Below are 26,167 nucleotides of genomic sequence, written 5' to 3' on the forward strand. Positions count from 1 at the left end.
TTGTGCGAACAAATTGATGTGAGCTTAGCTTCAAAAGTTTATTCTGCAACTGTCTTCAACTATACCAATACGAAATTTCGTGGAGATGCTCAGACATCCTTTGTGTTCTTTTACTTGTTCATTTAGTTTAAATTTAACTCCATTGATAATCGCGTAAGGGATGCAAAGCAAGTAGGATGCTTTCTCACCTAGATACCCTGAGTAACCAGCACGTATAGGCGTTCTTCCGTATCCGCGCATCCAACGTTGCATGTTTCTCACGCGCCGTGCTATTACTTCCTGGTGCTTCGATGCGCATTGATTTATACGTTTCGATTTCAGCTGTACGAAGCTCGGCTGCGCTTCCTGCATACGAAGCAAGTTCGACCGACTCTGTGGTCGGTTCATTGTAAAGATCGTTACGCTTAATATCGAAAGTCTTCTTGGCTCAGCGTTTGCAGCATCACTCTTTGCTGTTGCGGCAAAGACAGCACCGAACGGGAATCGGAAGTGCGTACACTATCATTCATTACGGGAACCATTAGTAACAATGTCAGACATCAGTTTTCGAATGTCAGTTTCCAGGTCCATCGCATTCCTGCACACTCGCATGCAGTGAGGCAGAATTTTCAAAGCGTGAACTGCACATGTTCAGAGTCGTACAAGTCCCCATTTGATACCAGTGCTCGTGACCGCACACGCCGTGCCCTAGGTATTTGACACGGTGCCGTGAACTCTACCAGTATACCAGCCCGCGGTAAAAGCGTGTGCTCGAAGAACGCTCGAATCCACGAGTAAATGAAATGCGACCCACTCACAACACATGCATGCGAAGGCAAAGCCGCACGATTGCCAGACCATGGAAAATTCGAATAGATGGCTCGGGAACTCTTGGGTCAGGTTATAAAAACATGAAATTCCAACTTTGAATAAACTTCCAACTTCAAATGATCAAAGAACACAAAAATTGCTTGTTCTGTTTGCTTTGCTATCCCCTTTTCGATAGCAGGCTTCGATGACATGTATCCACACTTTCCAGCACGATTGGCGAAACTCCAGCAAACCGACATGACAGATGGTCTCAATGGAGCTAAGCAAATTCGAAGTATCGGTGTTAAATACACGTCTGTAAAGTATGCCTCTTGAAGTAAGCAAAAAAAAGAAGGAAGAAGAAAATCGCTTATGGAAAGACATTTCATTTTGAAAGTTGGGAGTGAGAGTATATGGTGGCGCAACCATCTGTTGACGTGCCGTAGAATTTTAGGTTGTTCGAAAACTTATAGCGCTAGTGATTTAGCATGTTACCCGTGCCATAAGCATAAGAGACATTGTTAGTGGTGCACATAATGGTGCACGTGATGGTGCAAAGATCAACCAGCCACACGCGTACCTAATTGTGGAGCAAGTCATTCTGACCTGGCACTGTTCAGCAGGAGTTATGTGTAAGATTCGCGCATAACAGTAGTCGCACGAACACAGAAAAGTCATATACGCTTAACACTCCCACCTTCCGACAGCTCGTATTTATTTTGAGGCTCCTCTTTGGGGGCATCTTCTTCGCCCAATTGCGCACGAATGCTACAGCCGTACACGCAAAGCTAAAAAATGTATTGCCCCGTGACTTCTGACACGAACATCTGCACGTAAGCTTCGTTACGATCGCCACGCCAGCTGTCGGCCGGGGTCCAACAGTCATCAACGATGCCCAAAGCATGGCGTAGATAGGAACAACTACGGGAGCACGCGACTTACGAGAGCACGTTTCGGTTTTCAGTCCGACTATCAAGTGCCAGCGTGCACCCCGTTGTCGTTCGCAACGCTTGTACAACATCTGACGGCATGTCCGTGGCTTCCTTCAAACCTATTTACCCCTCTCTGGCAGAGAACTACTGGGGAAGAAATTCACAGGTACACACAAGTCAAAGAAAGCGCAAGAGGCAAGTGTTGGAACAGCTGAAAGAGGTAACACATGATGCAAGGCGCTTCATTTGCGGCGATGCTTGTGTGACCGAAAAGGTGGAAATCGCGTTACCACGCGACGCCGTCCACGCGACGCCGTCCACGCGACGCCGTTCGACACCGCAAGTGTGCGACTCGAAGCACACGTGCATCCAACTGTTAACAGCAAAAACAGCGAGGGCAATCTCATCGATGATGGCAACTTCGAGAATACTTCGCCGGGCTCCTTCCGATGCGGACCAATTTGTCGATCAACGAGAGACCTCCTCCATTCTCTCTACACCCCCATGATGGTCGCACTGGCCCTTGTCCACACAGACGGTGCGAGATATACGGCTTAGTCTGTTTTCGTCGCCGCCACCACTGTCAAGCAGCCCTCGATTCAGCCAATGGCAATTCGTGCAAGCCTCATCAGGCGTTCCAGTAGACGTCCGCAAGCGGACTTTACGATGTCCATACTTCTCTTCGCAGTTATTTTTTTTCTCTTTTTTTCTGTTTCGTCTGCGTACTCACTGAGAATGATGACACCACCGGATACAGCTTCGTGGCGAAAGCAACAACAGACACGGAAAAAAACAAAAAAAAAGACTTCGAATCAGTCTGTCCAGCCGCCTTGAAATTGCGTGCGACTTGCTCTTCTTCTTCTCTGCCTGGCAGGGTTACTGAAGTGCAGCAAATATCTCGCTCATCTCGTCGTCGAAAAGAATGTGAGAGTCAACCTCTTCTCCGAGAAACGTGTGTTGCAATTTTCGTTTGTTCGGCTTTTCCCTCCGAACGGTCATCACTGTCTTGTGCTCAAGCATCCCTCTTTGCTTCTAATCCGACCAGATACTCGTTCCTGGGTTTTCTAGCACGTTCGATACCAATCTGTTGGAGTACGACTTGCTTCGTTTTCCTAACTAGAACGCAGCGTCAAAAGAAGGTAGTTGTTCATTGATGAAAAAGAAACAACGTTATAACTTCGCCACTACCAGTTCCCCTCAATAGGTCAGTGGTCAATATCATTATAGGATGTATTACAATTCATTTCTAACAGAACAAGTCGGAGTCGCGAGTTGTCTAGCCGAATAACGCAACTGGGATTTTCCTAAAGGCTTCATTTTCTTTTTTTATGCGTGTTGTGACGAGCGAGAACAAGCAGTGTATTAGGCATTTGCCAGATATATCAGTCGCTAATATTTATTGTAGAAATAGAATATAGACATTAAGTCTTATGTATTATATGCTGCTTATTTGGTTATTTATTGCATGTTTTGATTGATGGACTATGCATCGCTATAGCGAACCACAACGTAGTCGAGTAAAATAGATGAGTTTTGTTTTTTTATTTTCTTTTCTTGCCTCACATCAGTTGATATTGAGGGGAAAACAGAGCAAGAACCTGAAGAAGTAAAAAGGACCACACAACGTATTTCTTTAAAGCTAGCACGAAATCTTCATGGAACTTTTCGAATGCTTGAAAATGGGAAATAAGTATGAATTAAGTGCAGGTAAAAATAAAAGTACATTTTATCAATAAACACATCCAACTATGTGCTTGCGCAGTTTAGCCATACAGACATGAGTCAATTTGCGGACGTGATACGTCGTAATGAAGAACAATAGAACTACGGCCAGATTACGAGTGCGCTTTTCAAAGCCGTAGCCTATGGATGAAGGATTATGACGGTCAAGGACACAATGTATATAAGTTGCCACCTTTATCGACCCAAACGTTTGACGAGAGCAGTAATTTCAATTTTCTTTTCACTGAACGACGACAAGTTGTCGAATCACGGCGCTTCGCCTGATGGGAGGAGACACGCTATGGCCGTAGATTCTCGCTTTGAGCGCATACTTTGAAAGAATTGTCTTCGTCTCGCCAAGCGGGCTTGACTGTTCCTGGTCGCATACGGTCTCGCAGTGCCGCAGGAGCGTCTGAACAAATCTCCCGTTCTAGTAATTTGGCTCAGGGTCACTCCCAGATTCAGTGTAGTATTGAACATGCCGAGTTACGCTCTCGTATATGTGCAACAACTCATTCGCTGCAGCAGCGGCGTATACGTCAGTTGGTTCCTTTTGTCGTCGTGGGTGTTTTCGCTCTGCAAGTGCGCTGCGTTGTATTGTCTCGTATTGTGTGGAGGACAGAGTACCGCGGCGAATGTTGCGTCACGACTAATGCCCCCCACGAGAGCAGTAAAAATCTCCCCCCCCCCCCCCTCACCGGCTTTTCTATTGACGTTTATTCTTCATTCTTCGAGGAGATAGAAGGGGGAGGGGGAGTATTATGAGAAAAAAGCTGAGACTCATTCCTTGAGAAGCAGACCAAACAGAAAGCCGTGTGCCTGTAAATGCTCTATTGCAGTGAGAACTTGCGCAAGCAAACTGCATGTTATCATACTTTTAAGCTTGTTTTCGTGTGTGTATTTCTTTCTCATTGTTCTTCTTTTTGCTGCACATCGTTCGTTTTGTGTAATCTTTGTCATTTAGTTTTTCACTGCATAACTTAGATATATATAGAGTATTCGAAGTAATATGAAGCTCAATCTCTCTACAGCGATACAGTCAGAACAGAACAGAACAAAATGAAGAATATATTTTTCAAGATGGTGATAGACGCCCCTACCTTTGTTTCCCGGTATTTTATTCGGTGTAATCATCAGCTTTACCTACGGGTTTTTCCTAGAGGTGCCCATTCGATTGCGTGACAGGTTTTGTAGCGGAGATAAATAAAGGCTTTGTTGTTGCCTTGCCAGAAACTGTAAATAGAAGCCCGAGTAATTGTGACGTGCTCTGAACAAAATAATATAATAGGCTATGTAGCCACACACCCGATCCATAATTGTCCAATACATATATACCTGAGAGTTATGTTGACAAGATTGATATCTTATTTTGACATTCAGTTTTCGAGCGCCGAAATTTCCCGTAGCAGAACATCGAAGAGTTCGCATCATACGCGTTCAAAAAGGCCAAAGGAATAACTTTAACGAGGCTACGAGGTGTGTTGGTCTGTCGTGCTTGAACAATCTAGTGCATAACGGGAAAGAAGAATCGGTTTAGCCGTATTACACAAAGGGAACGCAGGAGAATATTGCGTTTCCTATTCAGGGACCTAAGACCTGGGCTACTACAAGCACAGCGGACATTAAAATTCGACCAGGAGAAGCAAAACACCCTCGATTCTTGGCGCAATCTCGTGAAGCACGACGTTTTACATCGGCCCAGATGACGAAATCACGGGGCCGAGAACATCTATGCGCTCAGTTGGCTGTGCGACACGTGGACTGAAACGGTTAATCAGGAAAGGTAGTACGATATCATTGAGAGTGCAAGAGGCAACGAGAGCCGAAACCCACACACCCCTACTGAAACGTTCCGTATGCGAGTCCAATAATTCCACATGTTTCCATAAGGAATACATATGTTTCCTATATATTTTCCGTATATTTCCGTAAGATTCTTACGGAAACATACGGAATTACTGGACATCGCATACGGAACGTTTCAGTAGGGACGTCCATCGCAAAGCACATATCAACTCGAAGAACCCTGTGCGTTATAGCGCGGTGAAAGCAGGCGAGCGTGCCTATCGGCACTTCTAGTAGGTGGCTCCCTGGCCTCTCTTCCCCTGTGCCCACACGCGGTGCACAATGGCGTCGCCGTGATGCTCGCTAGCTGTCTTCGGGGCGGTTGTTCCCGGCAACGCAGAGGTGAGGCGGTCGCACAAAGCGCACGCACAAACACAACTCCACACACAGACATCACGCACGCCGGAAAAACTCTCGTTGCCCGCCCTTACAGTGGGAAGGATATTCACGAAGAACACGCCTTTCCAGAAGAGCGCGCAGGCTCCCGTGTTCTTTTGTGACCGACCCCATTTTGGAGAGGACGGGCGAAAATATTTGCTCGTCGTCTCCGGGTTGTGTTGTGCGTCCCCCTCCTCCCTGTTCCCCTGTCAACCTGGCAGTTGTGTATACCGTAGACCTGCTGGCGTGCGGGTCTCCTTGTTTTTTTCCCCCATTGATTCGCATTCTTCGATTTCGCTCGCGACCGCAGCAGATGACTGCGGCCGACGGGTGAGTCAACGGGCCATAGCGAGTGTACCGCATATTTGAGCGTATACCTGGCACTCCGCACCGTCTCCTCCGCAACTCTTGTTTCTCAGTGATTAGAAAAAAATCTTTGGTTAATTATTTAATGAGCACAAGCCTATGGCAGCCTCGCGTGATAGCGTAGCTTATAGCGCCAATCATCCGCGACGCGACGGAAGCTCCTCCAGCCCTAGCGATTCTGGACTCGATTGTGCGCCTTCTTTGCGTCTTTTGCGACCCCAACCACACACGTTGTCGTAATCAGGCACTCATATACGGTACACAATCAAAAGCTTAACGACACGAGTTGACAGATGGGGCACGCTTACGTTGAATGAGCAGGTAACGTACGTGTAAAAATATTACTAATTTGTAGTGTGGGCCCTAGAAGTGGTTTTTCTCTTTAGTGAGATTTTGTTATTTTGACTTGAAATAATTTTTTTATAAAATGAAGTATGAAATTTTTCATCACTGTGATATACAGTGAGCGCTCTTTCTTTTCACTCAAGATAATGCAAACTATGAAATAATCTCAAATTCTTAATGCAGCACACGTAAAAACTCGGTATAAGATATGCCCATTCCCACTCATTTTCTTCTACGTTGACGCGGAACGGACCGTCGACACAGTCATCAGAATGCGATGCCGCAGAAGTCAATTTTGAACAAGCCACGCGTCGGCTATTGTTTTGAGACATGACCTGTGCAAACAACCACTCGCCAATACGCATGCTTGTCCGACATCGGCACGTAATGAGTTTATTCGTGTGAGCGTATGTGGGCACTTAGAAAACAACTCAAGTGCTGTCGTTTGTTCTGCGGCCAGGTGAGGATAATAAGGGTCCGGATGAAGGCCCCTGAAGCGTGAAATTCAAAATATCCTGTTGCGGGCGTTCGTTATACCACGTACTTGCCTAGACTGAGCTGACGCTTTTGTCTCGACGGAATGTTTGAGACGTGGACGTGCAAACAATGAATGAGTGTTTGTGAAAGCTACGGTGCAGTAGAAAATTATAACGAATAAAATCGGGGACGTGGAAACTCCGGTCTTACGTTTACCTTTAGGCAGAATATGATGGTGGTAATTCGTTCATATGCGGGCCTTCATATTTACTGAGGAATTCGTTTTTTTAACTAGCATATTTCTATTATCAGTAGTTAATTTCGGCGCTTCTTTTCATGAAGCCAGTTAACCAGAAATCACTTCCACATTTCCTACTGTACGTGGGAACATTTTATCTGTAAAAGCAGTCGTATCTGTATTCAGTCATGCTGACAAGTTGCAGTGAAGGCGCTAAATTTTCCGGCAGCTTTACTTAGCATTTACTAATCCAGAATCGAGGTAAGACTACTCACCACAAGAATGCGGTTCGAGGAGCTACGAGGTCTGCTAACCATTTACAAGTAGATTAAGAGATGTGCGGCAAATAAGTTTTCATAACAACGGAATCGAAACTTGGGCTAGTTGGATATGCATGGTATAACAGTGAGTTCAAGCGCACGAATAAACAGAAAGGAAGAGAGGACAAGCGCTTGCCCTTTCTTCCTCTCTGTTTATTTGTGCGCTTGAACTGACAGTTATACCAAGTTTTCATGACTCGGACATACCTCCAACCTTCATGTTCTCTATAGGCACGTTTTATTTTTTCTTCTCTTACCGGTGTTCAATCTACCTACACTTCTATGTAATGTAACTTAGATGCTGCATCTTTTATAGGCAGGACACACACACACACACACACACACACACACACACACACACACACGCACACGCACACCACACACCACACACCACACACCACACACACACACACCACACACACACCACACACACACACACCACACACACACACACACACACACACACACACACACACACACACACCCCTCGCGGTGGGAACCAAACACAAGATAACGTGCTGAGAAGCAGCACTCCAAGACTACTGCCACTGAGCCACTCTGCGGGGCATTTTTCTTTCTCTGTGGTTCTTTGTACACGAAAATAAAAACAGTGTATGAGTCAGTATTCAAATGCAACAGCCTGTCGTAACGTGTGGCTCATGTCTCACCCTAGAGAAACTGATATAATTCCACGCTATTGAAAAGCTACTAGTTGAGTCTCACTAATGCGCATGTGCTACAGCGGCCCTTTATATGTAGATGACTATTAGAAGATCAATCAAGCACGTCATTCAAGCGAGTGCTTACGTAATGAAGTCAAAGTAACGAAACGCCTCTGACGGCGGGCGCCGTGCCGAGTCGTACGGGTTGACATGAAAGCGCACTGAGCTGGAGACAAGTTCGAAGCCGTACATGCTCCTCTGAACCCTGCCTTAGTCACGCTGAAGAGGTGTTTAGACACAATGCGTTGTAAGCGTCAATCACCGACTCGCTTTCAGCGAGGACTATAACCCATCGATGGCGTTGCGCAACCCCAGTGGGCTTCAGTGTGTCATTGCAACATTCCAAATGCCCGTGTTGAGTGTCAAGCCTGAGTGGTGCGCCCCGCGAGTCTCGTGTCTACTGGCACGCAACTGTGGGCTACCGATTCTTTTTCCAGGCCACCAGGTCGCGTGGTCGAGCTGCGGTAAAGTGCGTCCATTAATGAACTTCTTTATTACACTGGCTGCGACTGCAGGCAATGTATTTGCTTCTTTCTGAGTAGCAGCTCTACCGAGCTGAGAAGCCGCTGATGGCACTTTGCCGCTGACTAAAAAAGGCCGGTGCGTTTGGCTGACGTGATAAAAATTGCTTGCAAACAATGATGGGCCAGAAAATCCTATGATTCTACAAAAATATAAAAATATAAATTGTGAGCTTTCCACACTCTTACAATAAGCTCAAGTTCACTCGTGAAATCTAAATAAAAAATTGATATATAAGAGTTCTGTGGTCATAATTTGTTTCAAAAACTTCGTCGATCTGAGCTCAAAAAGAACCCGTACAGCAAAGCGTTTCTATTAGAATTACTTTTAGTTAGACGTTGGAGACCCCGTATATCGCATCTTTTCTAAGTAAAAATTAGGCTATACTCAACTGTGCGATGCTGCTTTTGTCACTTTCTGTGTTTTCTGTGACTATGCCTTATTTTGTTCACCACCCAAGTGCATTTTTTATTCTTTTTAAGACAACAGGAGATAAGTTCAATATAAACGCAGCTGGTGCGGAAGCAAGCATAAAAAATTCAGAGGATAGTATAAACTGAGTTCTAGATGATGGGGTTATACTGACGTTTGCCAGAACGTAGCATCAGTCAAGGCGCGTTATGACCGACTTAATTTCAGGAAAATGCATATTTTGTTCTTTGCTGTGCTATTATCCCACTTTGATATAACATCATGAATTAAATGTTGCGAAGAGCATTTATAGTGTTTTACAGCGAAAGCTGTTGTGAGATCAGAACACGATTCACGCGTGGTGCCGCTGTTGTCCACCGCCACCGCCAGTGTCCGTAACCAGCATCACAAGAAATAAGAAAACAAGCTCAGTAAATAAACACTAAAGACACAATGGGATTCAAACCAGGGTCTGAGGGTGCCAGCCCCAGTATTCTACCACCAAGCCACGCCGGGGCTTGGAACTAGTTTCTAAACTGGCCTTAGGAGGATGTCGAGAAAGGAATCGTTTTAATATAATTAAGACAGCTTTTAGGAACATTAAAGAAACAACCAGGCGTCACACAGCGCAAATTACGTAATGAGTGGGTCGTTCAATAATCTACTCATTAGAAAACTTGTTCCTGATCACCTATTAATTGTGGTGCATACCCACTTCAGGCAGAATTCATCATCATCGTCAGCCACCACTAAAAAAAAATTTCACAAAATTCTCAGCGAGTGTGCAGCGGATACCACGCTTCTCCGAAGAATGACGAAGGATAGCATAGTGGATGCTGGCCTACTACTCAAATATCATGATTATTTATGGCGTAGTGGGTACCCAGCAAGTGTGCTTGTAGCAGTTACCCAAACAGTGTTTAGAAAATGCTATGAAAGGCCGCTTTTTTAGCTCTCGCTGTGACTGTGATGCGCGTTGCACACAGGCCGTTTTTTTTTTAATGGTGTATCTAAATGGCTATTTCGAAGTTAGTGCCTAAATGTGGACAAATGTCTATAACTGCCCATACAGAAAATTGTTACTAATATGTGAACACTATTTAGGCTAAAATTTTGCTTTCGGATGCAGTTTGACCGAATAGGGTCATTCAAGCTGTCGGGCAATTTTATTCTGCATTTTCTAGTTTTAGCACTCAGTTACATAGTTTAACTAACTACCTGAAAACAATTAACCGCTAGCAGCAGGGAAGTCGGGCACTGTCCTGAGATTGCGCGAGTGGTTGGCCAACGCTGAAGCAGGGATAAGCCACCAGAAAAAATCTAAGTGAAGGTCAAAAGAAGAAAGAGAAAAAAGTGATGTTCCCTTGGTTCTTACTTTTTGTTTGCAGCGTACATTTTGAAGCGTTTCCCACGAAGGCGAAAAAATTGGCTCTAGGTGATTTGATGATTTGACACGGCTTGTAGGAGACATCCATTTCTCCTAATCTTACCAGTCCGGCTATTAACACAGCTTGTGCCAAGCCTCGAGAGGCTGAGTGACGGCAGAGCTGCTGGGCACCTAGTTGGTCCTGGCTTGTCTCGGCTTTTACCCCCTCGTCTCGCCCTTCTTCGTCCTTTCTTTTTTTATAGTCTAGGACTTTCTCTATTTTATTTTCTTTTCATCTCTCTTGAATTCTATTTCTATCTCGCTCTCTGTATGTTTCTTTCTTATTCTTTTTTTTTTGTCTCTCTATTTTTCCCAAGCTCTTTTTTTCTGTAATATGCCTCACTTTTTCTCATTCTCCTTTCTTTCCTCAAAATGCTCACAGCTCTCCTCCTCACCCTAAAGTTTCTTTCTCGCACGCTCGCTGTACAATAATACAGACGTTTTCACAGAACGTGCTGGGGTTATCCTTTTCGAATTATGCTAAATAGGCGTGAATGTCTAAAAGAATGTACTGCTGAGGCTGTGACGCCTTTGTGCCATGGTGCCACAGTCCAGAAAGGTGGTGTTTCTTGTCCCCTGTTAAAAGGTTGATACAAGGCGATGTTATTCTCTACTTGAATGGCTGAGTGGCAATTATGCTTCTAAGAAATATTTTTGCCAAGAACGGTGCTATTTTCCTTTCTTTTGATTATTTTAGATGCGGAAGCATCTTATACTCGCGCCTTGTAGTGCGCCGTCCGCGCCGTCCGCGCCGTCCGCACCGCTTCTCGAACATTCGACAGCTGACGCGCGCGCATGCGCCGTCGCGCCGTCGCCCACTCTTCCACCATCTGTGCATCCCTTCCTCCTCTACACACCGCGCGTGCTTCACTCCTCCACCATCTGTGCACCCTTCCTCCTCTACACACCGCGTTCGACATCTACAATTCTCCTGATTCTCCAGTGGACGCGCATGTGGCGTCGCGCTTCGAGAACATTCAACAGCTGACAGTGCATGCGCCGTCGAGCTGTATATATACTCAAGGTCGGCGCTCGCTCGCTCAGTTGCCGCTCGTCGGTTGGTTTGTACGGCGCGTCGACGTCCAAGGTCGCGGTGAAATGAATTCCAACGAATCCACAAACACAATGATCGACGTCCCTTCGACCAGCGCCGCCCTTTCGCATACGTGTGTACGTGTTCACTCATTTAACACCCCCTCCTACAACCACGTTAACCAATTTAGCCATCGACCCAAGTAAGTCGCAATTTAACACCCCATTTCACAACCACGTTAACCAATTTAGCCATCGACCCAAGTAAGTCGCACTTTAACACCCCGTTAACCAATTATATGCTCCGCATCCTCCTCAGTGTTCCCCCGAGGGAAGCTGCGGGCAATTTTTTTATTCCTTCTTGTCGTTCTGCACTCGTTAATTCGCCTATCAGAATTACAATTACCGTACAAACAGGGGCACGCATATGGCAGCGAAGCAGAAGAGGATGAAGATGTAGCAGAGAATAAAGAAAGTGCACACCGGTTCGTAGGAACGATAATTTTTTGTCGACGACACACAACTATCAAGCACAACAGTTCTGCTGTAAATCGATAACATTTATTTTTCCGTGGTAGACACAGGTTATGCACGTCTTAATTTGACGTTTTTTGCATTTATGCAACAATTTATTATTCCTGTTTTTATACGACGTCAGAGACGTACAGCGTTGTTTTGCCTGCCTATTTCTGGTGATTAAAAAGTGCTTTTTTACTGCCTTAACATAGAGTTTGAAGTTATCACTATTATTCTGATAGATTTTGTCCAATCAAGTTTTCTCGTCGCGTAAAAGCATGGAGCTCGCTCTTTTTTTTTTATTTCGAGTTCAGAAATATTTTCAAATACAGGTAGGTGCCAAGCTCCTTATAATCTCAGCTTGTCAGCCTTGAACGTAGTCACGGTTCTTTATAATGCACCACACACATTAGGGAAACTCCTCTTCTCAATAAGTATCCACTAAAAACGGAAAAAGGCAACAGTTATTTCAGCAACGAATAGCCGACATGTTAGTGGAGCGTGAACACCGTTCCCTAGGTGCATCGCCCCTCCCCAGTTTTGCACTCTGCCATGCAGCCATTACCCTTTCTTCGTTTTCGATTGTCGATTAAGTTGAATTTTCATCATCATGCATTCGGTGTATCGCCCTCAAATTGAAGTGATCAACTGACAGATTTAAAAGTTGACATCATCCGGAAGGCCATGCCCTTGAGCTGAAGCATTGTTCGAAGGTAATTGCCCCTTAGAACGACCTACACGGTCATCATCGAGTAATCGCCTTCGCATTTTCAGCTGACGCGCCGCGCACTCTCATCATTCACGCGTCGCATCGTGGAGCAAAGTTTGTCTTCGCCGCATGCTCGGTTTGCCCTACAAAGGGGTCTCTCCGAAACGCGGCCTCGCTACAAGAATGTGTCAGAAATCTTTACGGGTCCTGACTAAAACGGTGTAACGCGCTTCGACGTTTGCACTCACCGTCTGGAGCGAGCGGCCTGAATACGTATTAGCGGACGCTCCACCGTCTCTTTGTAAAGCGGAAGCAGCCCCGCGCGATTCGCCCTGTGCCAATGGAAAGCAGGCGCGACAATGAAGGCTCTCAATACTCGGAGGAGGTTGTCAGGTGCGTCCAGGAAGCCTTTCTTACCGCGATGAAAAGGCCGCCATAGGAACGAAAACAAATCGCACTTGACACGACCGGTAGCACAACAGCGCTTCGCATGGATGGACGCACATTGTCGAGGTCGCATCTCGCTCTAGGGCATCGGTGTGAAGGCGCCCACTGACCGGAATAGAATGACCACGTCCAATGCTCGCCCCGTCTGACTCCTCGTGGTAGGTAGGCTGACAGGAAGAAACTGTGTTTGCACGCAATATTAACACAAAAGGCGATCTCTCTATGCCGGAGCGTCTATTGTGTACTTATCGAAAATGTCTTTTATTTACTATTCGTTAGCATAGCTCTGTATAGGTAGCGTCGAAAGCTCTATGCTGCGAGTAATAAAGCGTCGTGAAAGTGACGCTTTCTATATAGCCATGTTGGATGTAAACAACGCCTCAAAGATAATGCATCTGTATATTTGCCAACGCCCTCAGCAACACTTTTTTTTCTGTCGCTATGATTTGATTAAGTGAAAGACTTTCTATTAAGAGAAGCTCGTGTGTTCGCAATAGGTCGTAATACACCGTCACTGTTGCTTTTTTGAATACCCTCCAACGAACAGTTCATACATTTGCTGTGCGAGACAGCTATATAGAAAAAAAACTGCACTCTTCATTAAAGATTCAAGGATACGTGTAATTAACTATGAATGGGTTAAAATTACACGTACACTTGCGAAATAACAAAATGGATTCCCACTTTTCTGTTCCTTGTCGGGCATTTTATGGGGCCGGGCTCTCACATGCTCTTGTCACTGCTCCAGGTGTCGCATATTGACCATGCGCTTGCGCATGGGAGAAGCTTTTTTATTCTTGTTTTTCGAGCACCCCGATGATGATAAGCGAAGATCACTTTAGGGGCCCAGGCTGTCACATGTTCTCGTCGCTTGCATTTGTCACAGGCTGCATCTGCACGCAGGCTTCACTGAAAAATTGTTCCTCTCTGTCTTGAGAAGCATTTAGGCACAGGCTGTGCAGGCTGCAATTATTTCTCCAAGACAGGTATCTATGTGTACACAAAGGAACCGTCTTTTACAATTTAGGTTTTGTTTGATCTAAATATCACCTCATAAATAGTCAAAATACCCAAACACGCATTAGGAAATTTTCTAATAGTCGTGTGTGATGTAAATTTCGTGTCATATATCAAGAATACTCAAACACGCAATAGGCAGTTTTCGGATAGCGTACGCTACCGTTCATTGTGGTCACCCGCTATTTCCATCACTTAACGGGAGCCTGCATGCGGTTAGCGTACGACACATTCACAGTTGCGTGAAACTCTAATGCAATGATTTGCGTGCGCTATTCGAAAACTCCCCAATAAGGAGTTTTAGAATAGCGTTACGCTAAGTTTGCGTTCGTTGTATTTCTGGCACTTAAATGGAGCCCGCAAGATGTTAGCGTATGGTGAATATGTAGAGGCACAAGACTTTGAAGCAGAGCTCGGCGTACACTCTATTGTTAAACTTCCTAATGTGACCACCTTCTGCAATGTAAGTCATGCGTAGGTAACTTCCATGCAGTAGTAAAAACACTCAAACAGACATTGACCACCTTTTACAATGTCGTGCGTGCTGTAAATTTCATGCCGCAGTAAAAACACTGAGACGGCAAATCACACACACGATTGCCAGAGTTGAGGTATAGTTTTTGCATAGTAGCAAGTTCTGAAAAGGACAATCATTTAACTTCTTTAACTCGTGCAGTTCACACTATACCAATGTGAATCGGGAAAAAAATACGCCCACTACCAGGTGTTTTAAGAAACGTATTCGCAGTTTGTTCACATTTGTGATCTATATACCAATATACAATACCAGATGAAATCAGCGAGTTCATGCAACGAACTCCATTGCACGATAGAATGGCCCCGAAGAGGAGCTATCACATCCGGGAAGTCGGGCAGAGGAAAGGCTGGTAGACAATGACCGTGCTGGCGAGGAACATGAGCCCGGTGGCCGCCGCCAGACTCATGCTCACGAAGACGCTGTTCGAGCCGTCATTTCGGGGTGAGCCTAGCACTCCTGTAACGAAGGCCACGGTGCAGGGCAGGTACGCGAAGCTGGCCATGACGTAGTTGAGCCGGTATATGGGCGAGTACTGCAGGTCCAGGGTTCCCATGAGCACGCCGACGAGCATGAGGAGCGTGCTCACGAAGAAGCCGAACGAGGTCATGAGCAAGAGGAGCTCGTCCAGGCGCAGCTCGTAGCGGCCGTCCACTGCGTAGCCGTCGGCCAGCAGGCTGACCACGAGGCAGAAGCACAGCACCACCTGCCACACGTTGAGGATGCCCGGCGCGGACTTCATGTACACGCGCACGCTGGACATGGTCCTCCTCTAGTGGAGGGCCTCAGAATGCCGGGGAGGCAGCCATACGGAAGACACTTTACACTTGAATCTCCACTTCTTCTTTAGTCATGTGCAAAGGCATGAGCCCGCTATGGCTTGTGCTATAAGTTATAGACATGTCTGTCACTTAATGCCAGCACATTTTGGTGGCGTAAAAAAGGACATGTTTGGTTGAAGGCAGGGTTGTGGGCGTGGAGAGAATGTTTAGTCTCTCTTAACTGTGCTGGCGGAAAGGTGAACAGCAAGGAGAGGCTGGAAAGTAGAAATGAGCAGAAATAAAGCAAACGCACGAAATAAAATACAGGAAGTAGAGTACGCGCTTGGGTTCAAATATATTTAGTCCATCCAAGAACGAGAAAGATCTTTTTACTGCATTGCAGATTGCTCTATATATTCACGTATAAAATACAACGAGGCAGGAAATCGATCAACGAGCATAAATGAGAAGGGCTCGACATCGACTCCTTCAGTGAACATGAGGACCAACAGAAAACAAAATAACAAATAATGATGTTGTGCACTAGTTTCCAAGTATGTCATGAAGTTGCAAATAAAAAGGCTTGAAAGATCACATCTGTTTGAAATGCTGCATCAAGAATACGCACATCTTACTTTAATATTCTTTCTTACACATTTCAACATGCAAAATACGCCGCTAATTAGGACGTTCCGAGCAACTGTATGCGGTTCTGACTATCGCAAGGAATACTGTTATACATGATTAACCATGTCGCGTTTCCACCACAATTGCTGATAAATGTGGTATACGGGACGCATTACATGGCCAAGTCGACAGATACAGTACAACGTGTTAGCACATACACAGTCGTTGCGAAAATTTGTTAAGTTCTGCTATTAAACTGCAATGGATTAAGCAAGCCGCAAATGCATCGAGGCATTTCAAGCGTCTCGTCTGCTGACGCCAGCATTCGCAAAAGGACATGACGTCCACATATTCAAGTGATCGTGGTTGTCACCCTTAGGCACTTTTTCTGATTGTCACTCCCTTTGCTGTTGTTGGTGATGTATTTTAAGTACATCGAGCAGAAATTGGACGATAAAAGAAAAACGCGCGAAAAAGATCTGGTAAATGTCGGTCTGCTAACTTGATGACAACCAATAAAGACATGAAAATAATGAAGCACGACATATATAGTTGTTGACTGAGCTTGACGAGAGTGGGCGCGATGAAAGCACGTTTATCTTTTAAAGAAGACTTGCGTCACTCAAACCACGTGAACCCTTAATGCATTCAGCCACCATCGCAAGGCCGCCTACGAAACCTTGATTTCACGAACTCAACATGGGTGCAGTGTCATTTAAAAATACTTGGTTACCACGTCGACTAGTCAGCCAACTTCTTCGTAGAAACGTGTACTTTCGACAAGACAGAAGTCTAATGATCCTTGAACCCTACATAAGCCACGTATGTTAGAGAACATGTAACCGCACTTTCACTGTCGTTTCACGTTTCCTAACATGATCCTCTTCACTGCGCAACCTTAGTGTATGTGTTCATTCCTATATTCTGCTCTGCTGCTGATGCCACTCTGAACAATATGGCTCGTTGGCTTCTCGTAGACTCGCTCTTTTGAATTCAACTGCATTGTCTTGATGCCTCTCGGTACACCACCTATATAGTCGTTTAATTAAGCTTAAGTCACTCTGCGGGGTGTTTGTATGCGCTTCGCTGAACAGCATTCTGTCAACCACCTGGCTGGGGAAGCTATAGACTTGCACTGCTTCGCTCCTTAAATAAGTTTTCCTCTTTCTCTATGTGGCCCTGGTTGCACGTTACTTCCTGGTCTTTCTCGTCAGCGTACATCGAAGGAGAAATGAGCAAACGAAATGTCATGTTGGTGCACCTCTAAGCGGCCCCTTCTCCGTTGCCGTGTATATTTAGAGCGAATGCATACCACACGTCCTGTCGAGCTTCCTTTCACGCCGATATGTCCGCATGCCATACAACAACAAAAAAATAAAGAAACACATAAACAATGTCTCGCTTTCGGCATTACTGCATATACCGCCTCTTTGTTTACGATTCTATAATGATTCATCGTACGGCCGGGTCTCCTATACGTATATGGACTCCATTGTTTGGACAAAGCCGTCACTTTCACCAACACTCTTTTACTAGCCAAATAATAATAATAATAATAATAATAATAATAAGCACCTGTGTTCGCATTGAGAGAATTGGTCTCAGACAACTGGCCACCCGCTGTTATCTGTGAACGAGGCCAATCAGCGCAATTTTAGGATCGTTCTTATTATTTTTAAGTGTATTTTATTTATTTCTGATACAGAAAGAGGAGTAAGAGCTAAAGGCCGTATTGCCTGACAGAGGCTCCCACTCCCATGTGCATTCGGCAAGCGTGTACATGTTTCCATGCGATGCGAGTATCGCATCGCATGCAAGCAGAAGCAGCCACCAAGTCAAGCAGAAGCCAAGCCAAAGTCAAGCAGAAGCAGGCACCAATTTTTAAATACTCCGTATTTGTTCAAAAGCACCCTTGCGGCTCTCCTCCCCATTTCAGAAGTTTCATTTCATTTGAATCTCCTTTAAATTCTGGTGTTGCAAGTATCTGTTACTGGGAGCATTGATGAATGAGTAAAAAAAAGGAGAGGGGGGGGGGGGGGGGCATGGGAAATATAGAGGGATCATTTCAAGCAACAATCCTCAATGCATTTGTACTTGTTTTTGAAAGGATGAATATACTTTTTAAAAATGAACTCTTTTCCTAAGAATAATTTTTAATCAATTGTCTGAGTTTCTCGCCAAAAAAAAGTGCCGCCACATCCACGAAGTGAATGATGATGAGTGGGCGAAGCTCCGGAGGTAAACCTGGTAAACCATGAATCCTCCGTACATTTTGCCCACTCGATTTTATTGCAGCGCTCCCCCTAGCGTACGTCGCCGCACTATATCGAACGATGACACGCGCCATATGTGGCATCATTCCTATTTTATAACACCTCGCATCTTTCATAATCAACTACACGTACCGCCGTCTAGTTTATAACATCTTGCATCTTTTGGATGGACGTACGGACGCACGGACGGACGGACGGATGGATGGATGGATGGATGGATGGATGGATGGATGGATGGATGGATGGATGGATGGATGGATGGATGGACGGATGGATGGATGGATGGACGGATGGATGGATGGATGGATGGATGGATGGATGGATGGATGGATGGATGGATGGACGGACTGATGGACGGATGGATGTGGCTGTACCCTTTAGATCGGGCGGTGGCTAGCGTAATACTTAATGCCATCAGCTACAAGTACCGCCATCTAGTGAACACTGCAAGAACTGAACGAGAGATGGCTACTTACAGGGGACGCACAGCCCACGCCTTTAGGAGCTTCGCTCCTAAAAAAAAAAAACAACGTGTGACCTTCACTTTTTAAGGCCCGTTATTGTACTTTGTGTATATCTCGGAGATGACTCACGGCGAATCTCGAACAATGTAAAGATACATTAACTGTGGCTTTTCGAAGAACCTGGCGCAAGCCTGTAACAGATAAACAAGTCAATTACAAACGAGGCCTAATTTGCATATATCGTTTAGAGATAGAAAGTTGTACAATCGACACTGCAGTCATTCTGCTAAGCTTTCATCACGTGTTAAAACAAGGGTAGTAAGAGCTTAGGCTGGTTGTAGCAGTGCGTTATATAGCCTCCCCCCTCCCCCCCCCCCCCACTCTCCGTACTTTCCATTTCTGTGTGTTGTTACCTCATTCTCGGGCCGTAGACTAGCAATTCGCGGCGTTGCTGATAGATACATTGAAATCGGTGCTTGACCAATAGGCCGGCGTTAGGCGTAACGCATCGAGCGCCAATGTACCACAATAGACATGTACCGAAACAAAAGGTCCTCCTGTAGGCCTAGTTGTAAGGTTGCTTTTTCGAGGCTCCATTGTCCGACGTTGATTACACTCAGGGCAGTAAAATTGATTAGCATAGTGCTCCGCGTCATTAATCTGACTCGGCTGACAGCACGATTTCTCACAACGTACGCCGGGTGTTGCGCGACACGAGAGCCCGTAGAGAACGACAGAACCAAACTTGCTCGTGAGGGCGAACGCGCGTGCCTCGTGCTTTACCGCCTGCGAAAAGCCGTGGCCGGCCTGACCTTGTCTTTTCGTTTAGTCATGGCGAGTTCGGCCAACAATGACGCGACCTAAATGACATTTCGTACGAATTCAAAAATAACAGAATGAAAAAAAAAAATCTTCCCCTTTGTTCTGACTCGAAAGTGCGCATGATTATCAAGCCATGCTTTTCTGCTTCGTAGGAGCGCATGAAAAAGTCATTCTTCTCGAATCTCTTGCTTTGTCGCCCACACTCAAGCTCCGTTCTTTTTCATTATTTGTCCACCACACGCAGCTTTGTCGAGTGCCCCTTTCCCTCACGACGACGTCCACAATGGGCTATAGTGGCTGGACGTTCCCATCCTTGACCTGTCACTCGTCGCTGAACTCGCGACGTGCAGAGTTGTGGACAAAATAAGAACGAAAAACTCTGAGAGCGAATAAAGAAAACGCGCATTAAAATCCTGGCATTGCATAGAGGCCAGAATTCATTCAAGATTGTCCCTCCTGCCTGAGAGGCGTTGTGCCCATCGTGGCTGGCGGCTGCCAAACTTTTTCTTTTTATCTACGCTCGTCCAGTCTTCGTGTGCGGCGCGGTTTCACCTTTCGATAAAAAATTGGTAATAAAGAGGAAAGATTTCAGTGGGCTATGAGAGTAGCTGGCACGCGAAACTTAAGCCAAGGCATCTTAGCAACTAACCTTGGGCATACTCACGCATGGCTTACGAACCTGTAAATTACGTGAGATGAAAAACCTCATTTATTAGCAAGATGTTAGTCAGCCGATGATTAATTTACGTTCAGCTGGTGTTTAATTTACTCAGCTGTTTAATTTATTCAGCTGTTTAGTCAGCGGATGTTTAATTTAAACCGCGAAAAAACAACCAGTCGTCGCACAATGCGAATAGCGTAACGAGTGGGCCGTCCAATGGTCCAACCCATCACAAAAGCTTGTTCTTGTTCCCCTATTAACTGTGGCGCATACTCACTTCAGCCAGAATTCCTCAACGTCGTCAGCCACTGCATGAACGATTGGCACGAAATTCCTTGCAAGTGTTTTGCGGATAGCGCGCTTCTCAAAAGAATGATGAAAAATAGCTTAGCGAATGCCGGCGTATACAACCCAAACAAATTTAATAATAATGGCTTAGTGGCTATCAAACATATGTGCTTGCACTATTTACTCAATGAGTGTTCAGAAAAGGCTCTGAAAGGCCGCTCTTCTAGCATTTGTTGTGACGGGGCTGCAGCCTTGCGCGTAGTTCTGGCATTGTTTTTTTTTTTAAGTGCGAAGAATTTCTTAGCGTACTGTAAGCACTTTTGTTGTCTATCTACGTATCTATTATAAAAGTTCATTGGACTTCACCTTCCTTATCTGTAAATATTCATAATCAGTTTTCGTGTCATTCTTCTTCGTCCACGGCGCCATTTTGCTGTTCCTTGAATAAAGCATCGTCTGGACTGTGGGATTTTAAGTGGTGGAGGTGCTAGATGATCGTCAGCAGGCACAGGTGGTGGGACTGGAGACGGCGTGGGTTCTATCCAGTCTATCCGCTTACATCTGGGTGCTTTCGCCATAACCACCTTAAATTGGCGTGAACTAAAATTACTAACGGAGGGTAAGACGGTGTGACGAATACGGCATGCTAGTCAAGACATGAATAATGTCACAATCCCGTCACGTAAGTACAACATCAAACACTTCGTGCCACACAGTGACATATATGTACGTATACTTGTGGGTGGGTATGCGCCACTGGTATACGGGTATGTGCGACAGGTGACATAGAAGTAATATCTACCAAGGAAGAGCTAGAACACACTTGGGTTATCGCGTGACCATTCAAAAGAAAGCTTACATCGTTAGTGTTGACCCAATAAATCCAAATAATAAATTTCAGGCTCCCAGCAGGACACGAACCCCATCATTATGCGTAGATATCAAGCATTCTACCACAGAGCCATGGTAGGTCTCGGAACTACTTTCCATATAGACCCCTGTGTTCGTGAAACGTAGAGTGTGGTGGCAGTACTGGCTATCAAATTTCATAAACATTGCATATAAGTTGTGGTTATGCTCTACGCACTGAAGTTGATTTATGTGGCCGTGTCCTGGGCTACCGTCCTCGCAAACTCCAGCGGTTCATATCAACTTAGCGCTGCTGGTGTTGCTAATACTCATGTCCCTGTTGGCACCATTGCGCAAGTGCAAACAGCTGGTTATATAAACATCTGCAACTGTACAACATGTGTATGTACGTGCAACATTCGTGCATATGTCTGTGACGTAAGAAGGCAGGGATGGTTAGTAGAAGCAGAGAAAGAAGAAGTAAGAACGGAATAAGCATGACGTATGAGCCAGGCCACGTCGCCCAGTCATCGTAGCGTCACATGTCTAGTGTCGTTTCATAACGGGTCGTTCAATAGAAAAACGACATGGTCACCTTACTTCCGCAAGCTTCGCATAACACCTATTCTCAAGAGATCTGTCTATTTTCTGTTTTTTTTTTTCGTGTGTATATAAAAACGCACGCGTAGAAATGCACGCATGAACCCATATCAAGTATAGCTAAATCCTCGTTCTCCCCCCCCCCTTCCCCCCTAAAAAAAAGAAATGTCTCACCACCCCAGGAGGTCAACGTAATGTCTTCTCCACAGTATTCTCTGGTTTATGCATGTGAACATCGAGATAACGAAAGAATGTTTTTTAATACTCATGAAACGTCATCATTTCACCATTCACAAGTAATGTACCACTCTATAAATTAGTTTTCTGAAAGCTTATAATTTTAATATATTCTTTCCTAATTCAAGTCTTGAAGTCAAGTTACATTTCCGAGGCTAATTTCCCCTTACGATCCGAACGACGTTCTGTATTGTACGGTGCTTCCTGCTCTCTTAGCGTCTTCAGCGGAGAGACAGGTGCAGTTGAAAAACGTCGAGATGCTGGCACCGCCTCTCGGTCGCCGGCAGAACTCTTTCTTACGTGGCACGCTTCGTAGTGTTTTCGTTTTATCCTCATCGCCTCTAACAACCCCTTGCAGATGGCGTGGCTCGTCCGCTCGCAGAGAGTTAGTTTATGGCGCTATTAATTTAAGCTTTCCAAAATGGTCCATTAAACCGCAATCTGTGTTAATCGTGTAAGGGAAGGAAGATCGCTTGTACTTGTTCTTGCAGTTTTTTTTCTTAAAAACCGTTTCGACGTAAAAAAAGACTATTCCTTTTAAAGGAAGATCTGTAGCTCGAGCTAAATATAACATGTCGTGAACCACTATTTGATATCCATAGAAATACACAGGGTATTATAGCTTACAAGTTTATTATATGTAGCTTGTTTCTAGGAAACAAATATATTGTGAAAAAAATTGCATACTAGAGTGGGCGGATGTTGTGACATAACAGGCAGCGACTTCCTCGTCCTTGCGCGTCGGGAGTGTTTAGTAAACAGGATGGGCCCGTATTGCTGATGCAGAACTCGCTATGGTACTATAGGCACTATTGAGTTTTCAGTCACTTTCGAAATAGTTTATTCGAGAATTAGTTCGATAATAGGCTATTATTACTTACAAGTTTGATAGCAGGGCCAATAGTATGAAATCAAACACGTGAGCTCGTAGCAGCGTAAACTTTTTTTCTTCAAAGTGTGTGAAGCAGGAGGGGCTGGCTGAAGGACGAGAAAGTTGACTTGTTTGCGCTCCTTCACCAGAATTCTTGGATCACGCATCACAATTAGTTTGAGTTATTCAGATGCACAAAAAACGACATCGTTACGTATGACGGTAGTGTATGTCACATTTTCTTATTTAAAAAGAAAAGATTATTCACTAAGTTCGTTAATTATAAGGTGTATAAGGGGTTACATTTCAATTGTAGTTGATCCATGACCAGAGGCTTGCGTTTGCACTGCTGAATTAATATTATTTGGTCAGAAGATAGCTCATAAATTAAGTAAACTGAGTACTGCTGACAGCAAGCTATCGCGAATGTTTTTTTGGCGATATCGCTGACCACCAGCAGCATAATTATTCACAGCACAATTGATGACTATGTCGGTCATCCCTATATTGGGTGATGGTACCTTATACTCTGTACCATCACCCTCCCCACCCCTCTAGTCACTCGACCGGCTGGCGCAAAGTCTATCCTATGCACTGATTTAATAACGCAGGAGGGAACGCTGTGACGAACCTCTCTCCTCCCCCCCCCCCTTCTTTCCCGAAATTGAACCCCGCGCACGCTTATGGCTGTCGGGCTGTCATATACTTCTTCTTCCTCGTATCACAATGTGTGCTTGAATTACCAAAACACGGCACCGGTGGCTCGAAGAAAGTCGCAAGCATCGATATTAGGGCAACTACTTAGTGAGGCGTTAATTAACGTGACGAACTGATTCAATTAAGGGCTGCATCCCTAGCACAACGTCATGTAACTGAAGCCGAGCCATCCCTCTATGACAGTTTGTAATTTTTGTTAAGAAGCGTAGTGACTACCCACAGTGGTTCCACTAGTAGTTATATGAGTACAACCACTTATAACCTATGTGCTCACAAGTGAGTGGCATGACGTCTTTGTGAGAGTCGCGTAGCCAGGAGGGGGCAGACCAGGCCCCTGCCTTCCAGCACATTTACATCATAATATTATTCACTGACTTATTGATATCCACCTCTTCTCTTTTTGTCCTGATATTTTTTTCTGCAGAATTATGATTTAATATATTGCCCCCTTTCATCCCTGTCTTTATGGTTTTGTTTAAGCTCACGCAAACGTACCTACCGTCTCTATAGTTCTAAATAATTACTGCTGATATATCTTAAATAATCTTGAATGACCCAGAAGCTAGCAGGAGGAGGATCGTATTCCCAAGCCGTTGCGTGGCAAGCAGGTGTTCCACTGCGCGACCACCTGTACCTGTGCCAATATCGTTTCAATGTTTGATTTTGAAATGGTCCGTCAGGCTCATTTATAGTTGTTTCACCCCTACATGTAGACTTGAAAGGCTTTAACAAGCGACTCATTCATATTGTTCGTTCCTTTCCGTTCAGTACCAGTCGTTGTATATTTCAGTAAACAGCAGTTTTTGTTGCTTCTTTTTCAACCGCGACGCCATAACTTTTACACACAAAAAAAGAAAGCTGTGGTGTCACATGACGACTTTCTTTATCGCTTTATTTCTTTATTTCAGTCACCCCACGAAGTAATTAAACCAATATATTTCATAATTTCAACGCGACATCACATTGGACACAAGGAAGAAAAAGAAGAAGCAGAAGACGACGTTACTGTTCGTGCTGGATGCGACAGCCGTAGGCTCTGAATTTTTCTAGCAAAACAGATCTACATAGGTGTCAGGACCTGTCAAGCTATCATTGTGGAACACTTACGTGTCAAAGCCACCAGATGGACAGTTTCCGCCATGCCAGGAAAAGATCGGTGGAGTTCTTGGCCCCACTGAGAACGCTACTGCGCTAGATTGGGAAGACGCCGAAGAAAACCACCGCACAGGTGCGTATTTGGTATTTTCATTTATTACTTGATCAGAAATTTTAGACGATGCAAGTATGTATCTTTACAATATTATTTTCATAATAAACTTCTACTAAGTTTTGATGGCTCAAGCTGGCCATCACGAGATTTGAATAGATAAAACAAGTGTTCTATGAGTACTATATATTAGCGTCTTTCTTGATACATGAGCTTAGCCCTTCGGCGGTTATACGTGCGCTGATCCTATTCTGCTGATGCCAATTTGTATTGGGTGTGGCATGGGTGTGTACATCAATCATTAAATGGTTGTTAAGTATAGAGCACGCCGTATCATGAATTTATGTGCAGGGTATGGACTCAAAGAGTTTTCCAGTTCATGCGCCTCGGCAAGCCGACATTGGTAAATGTGCAAAGGTCACTAATGGTGGCATTTGCAATGCTACAACGATATGTGTATTGGTGAATTACGCCAGGTTTAAGGCTTTACTTAAAAATACCCGAACATTTAAACACGCAGAGAACTAAGTTGATATAGCCTGGATGGGATGTAGTTCTTCTGTTTGTTTGTACTTTTTTAATAAGCTGTACTTTCAAATGCTGGCTCGGGCACGTTGACTTCTCTTAAAATTCACTTGTCAACTTCTTGCCTTTTATATTTATTGCTCGGCATCTGTATAAGAAGCTCTGGTATCACACGACTTTTTAAAAGAAGTCTATTTTTTATTTATTTATTTATTTATTATATCCTCAAAGGTTCCGTATGGAACTTTACATGAGGGGTGGGCGATGAAAAGGCGGTATCAAAAGTAATGGTTAAGATGCAGTTGAGTCTGCTGCTTGTATGGCATTCCTGAAGCGCGTAGAATCCCGGATGACAGCCGCCTCTTCCGGAAGGTCATTCCAGTCTCGGGCGGTGCGCAAAAAGAATGACTGTTGAAATGATGTGGTGTGAGCACGTGGCGGAATTACAGCGTTTGGATGACTTCTGCGATGGCCTCGATGGACTGGTTGGATGAGCTGGTTGTCACGTGTGGCTGA

The 26,167-nt window shown here is 44.9% G+C and overlaps 2 protein-coding genes across 4 annotated transcripts in view; both read left to right on the top strand.

Annotated features, from left to right (window-relative positions):
* LOC142817663 (uncharacterized) overlaps positions 1–26,167 on the top strand; it is a 327,371-nt gene that overhangs the window by 109,100 nt on the left and 192,104 nt on the right. The gene's annotated exons all lie outside the window — the stretch shown is intronic.
* LOC142817662 (uncharacterized) overlaps positions 1–26,167 on the top strand; it is a 32,962-nt gene that overhangs the window by 1,795 nt on the left and 5,000 nt on the right. Inside the window, exon 2 of one of the 2 annotated variants that reach the window (XM_075894852.1) lies at positions 24,828–25,147. The exons of the other annotated variant lie outside the window; for it this stretch is intronic. The gene's annotated coding sequence lies outside the window, so the exon portion shown is untranslated. The remainder of the gene's footprint in view (positions 1–24,827; positions 25,148–26,167) is intronic. 2 annotated transcript variants of the gene reach the window in all.

The sequence above is a fragment of the Rhipicephalus microplus genome, chromosome 5, assembly GCF_043290135.1.
Source record: "Rhipicephalus microplus isolate Deutch F79 chromosome 5, USDA_Rmic, whole genome shotgun sequence".
Lineage (NCBI taxonomy): Eukaryota > Metazoa > Arthropoda > Arachnida > Ixodida > Ixodidae > Rhipicephalus > Rhipicephalus microplus.